This window comes from Gossypium hirsutum, chromosome A04 (assembly GCF_007990345.1).
Source record: "Gossypium hirsutum isolate 1008001.06 chromosome A04, Gossypium_hirsutum_v2.1, whole genome shotgun sequence".
Taxonomy (NCBI): domain Eukaryota; kingdom Viridiplantae; phylum Streptophyta; class Magnoliopsida; order Malvales; family Malvaceae; genus Gossypium; species Gossypium hirsutum.
In genome coordinates, this window is record NC_053427.1 from 1,365,042 (window position 1) to 1,368,373 (window position 3,332).

The following is a 3,332-nucleotide window of genomic DNA, read 5'->3' on the forward strand; positions in this document are numbered from 1 at the left end:
TTTTAAAAAATTAATAAAAATAATACTTATAAACTAAATTATTATTTTGTTTTAATTATAACTGGCGAAAGTAATTATGATTGTCTATTATCATAAAATATGCAATTTTAGCTTATATCATATGATTTTGATAACAAATTCCAAAAACAATAAATAGTTAACATAAAATTATATTTTATCTATTTATTCCCAAGTAAAATTAATAAATGAATACAATGCAAAATTGTAAAAACAAAATTGATAGCATGAAATAACTATTTTTTTTAAAAAGGCAATAATTAAACTAAATCAAATATATGAAATAAATTTTAGAAAGTCAACCCACGTAATACGAGATGCTTAAATAACACTCACTTTCATAATACATTCGTAAATATAAATAAAATTCAATAATAATATAAATTTAATTAAAGGCAATGATAAAATTTAAAAAATTTTAAAACCAATAAAGGATCATAATATAAATACATAAGTAGAGAAAGACTTAGGGCTAGTTTGGTAATATTTTTGAAAAATACTGTGGAAAAGTGCTTTTGAGAAGTATTTTTGAAAATTTTGAGTGGTTGGTATTGCTGTAAAAAAGTACTTTTGAGAAATAAAATGTTCATTTTAGACATGATATTATAAAGTAACAAATATGTATTTAAATAATATTCAAATTAGTTAATATTATGATATTTTAACAAAAATATAAAAAATTATTTGTTATAACTTATTGTTAATATTTTAATATATAGTATTAATTTTAAATATTTTAGGAAAAGTGAGTTCAGACAAAAGAAAAAAAGGGGAAAAAATGAGTTCTAACGTCTAAAAAAAGGAGAAAAAAAGGAAGACAACAAATAAGGTAAAAAATATAATATCAGCCTCAAAAGCACTTTTGGCTAAAAAAAACCACCAAAAATTAGCTTTTTCATCTGAGAAAAATGTCTTTTTTTAAGCTGAAAAAGCTTCTAATTTTTATCCCGTTCTTTATTGCTTTTACTACAAAAGTATTTTTTCCTTAAAAGCTCATTAGATAATTAATGCCGAACGCAGCCTTAATCATAAACTTTTAAAATAAAGAAGATTTCAAACAGAAATTATTCCAAAATGAAAATCATTTAAGCATTTGGAGTGAAAGGTTTGACTTTTATTATTTATCATATTTTATATTTAATATATATTAAATACTTTTCTTTTTACTCATAATTCCTAAAATTTTACAATTGTTTTTCCCAAAAATCTAATGTGACATGATGAAAAGTTGAATAGAGTTTATTTTTCTGACATTTAATTTCATCCATTAATTATTTTGAATCTCGAAAGATCCCAAGAAAAATCGCATCTTGATCGTTACTATTTGTTTTTATATAATATACTTTTTTGACCATGAATGAAAAAAAATAGTAATTTTGTAAAAACCCAAATGACAAAGCTTGTGCAGAAGGAAACAAAAACATATGTTGATGGGTGAATTCATAAAGGAAAGAAATTGGCGCTGTAAAAAGATTAAAAAAAAGAGAGTGAACAATCATAGAAATTAAATAAAATTTTAGTCTATTTAATAAAAAATTAAGAATATAAGGATAATTAATTTCTAGTGTAATACATGAAAACAAAATTCTAAAAATAAGGAGGAAAATTATTGAGTACACTGTTTGAAAAGTTTTTAGACTCTACAGGTACAAGTAGAGTAAAATATATTATCAATATATCAAATATTCACTCAAACAAGAACAGAAGTTAAAATAAAGTACATTATCAATATATCAAATATTCACTCAAATAACAACAGAAGTTAAGAGTTAAGACTTATTTAGAACTGTTAAGAAATGGCTTAAAATTGGTAGTGGATTGTTGTTGTTGGTAGTGGGTTGTTGGTGGTAGTGGATTAGTGGATGGTTGTTGGTGTCCATTTTCAACCACAAATCTTTGCCAAAGTTTTGGACAATTATGTCCTTGAACTCTCTTATAAATAGAGAGGTTCATTAGCCATATTAATCATCCCAAACCAAGAGAGAGCAAAGCTTGTTCTTTGAAAGCTAGGATTTTAGCTTTCGGGTTTTCTATAGGGGTTGAGAGTTGTGAGGTTCTCGGGTTGTGTCTTGAGTGTAAAACACTTGTAATCTTCATCTTGTTATAGTGAAATTTCTTTTCGCCTCTGCCCGTGGACGTAGGCATTAAAGCCGAACCACGTAAATCCTTGTGTTCACTTTATTTTTCGTTCCGGTCAATTTACTTGTAGTCATATCGGTGTTCACGAATCGATCCTTTCCGCAACAGATTTCATGTGGTGACTGCCGTTTGGTTGTTTCTCCCGCTGTTGATGAGGAATGGTGTAGATGAGAAGGCCATAGGAGAGTACTGCAAGTTGATGGATCTTTTAAAGGGTTTGCTTCCATTTTGAATATATTTTAATTTTAAAAAAGTCATTTTTTTTCTTTTTTAAATATCCAAGGCTCAATTTTATCATAAATAAAAATCGAGCCATTTAATTCCTTTAATTTAGACTTGATTTTCTATTGTAATATATTTTTATTTATCGTGTGTTATTGATAAGAGTGTTCGGGTATTTATATATGTTGTTACAAATATTATTACCGCTCATAATAGGGTCTTACTATTTTATCTTGATTCCACTGCCTTTGGTACTAATATTATCTGTCCCTAGTACTAACATTCTCTTCGAACTCTAGGTTTCCTAAGCACTTGTCTATGGAGTATGCAGTCCTTTCTGTTCCTAGGACTAACATTCTGGGCAGGTTCCGTACTTGTTGGACACGTGTCTGGGTGGCCTGCGGAGCATGTGGCCCTTTCTACGAGCTCTCTGGGTGTATGAGAACTGAGACGGTGACCCTCCCTGGGTCCTTACGAGCTGGATCTGTGGCCTTACGTTATGAGCTGGGTCCTTGGCTTTGCCTTGCGAGCTAAGTCCATGAACTTGCCTTGTTATCCTCTTCGTAGTTCATTTCGCACTTAATCTTCTGGTGAGACCTATCCAGGTCATGGGTTGAAGACCCGAATCTCTAGTAGGGCTCGAGTCAGTGATTACTGATGTATAACACGATTTATATCATATTTAAACTCAATCTCTAAGCTTTTTTTCCCGTTTATATCCAAAGACGACATGATTAATTATTTTTATTTGAATTTTAGTCAAATGATTATTTCAAAAAAGTCGATGGTTTTCGTAAGCCTTTCAATAAGACGAGGGGAAAGAATAATATAAGATTGGTCAAGCGATTAGATCCTTTCGATGGACTAGGATATATATAAGGAAAAGAAAACTCCACCTTGTATTTAGAAAACTCTTTGCAAGCCTAAACTCCAGCATTAGTGAAGTTAGAAAA

At 29.2% G+C, this 3,332-nt stretch overlaps 1 long non-coding RNA gene across 1 annotated transcript; it reads left to right on the forward strand.

The window, feature by feature from the left end:
* The first annotated feature begins 2,231 nt into the window (after positions 1-2,231).
* On the forward strand, positions 2,232-3,095 carry LOC121227841 (uncharacterized). Its single transcript, XR_005925361.1, has 2 exons — positions 2,232-2,372; positions 2,679-3,095. It is a non-coding gene; the product is annotated as an uncharacterized lncRNA (long non-coding RNA).
* The last annotated feature ends 237 nt before the right edge of the window (positions 3,096-3,332 follow it).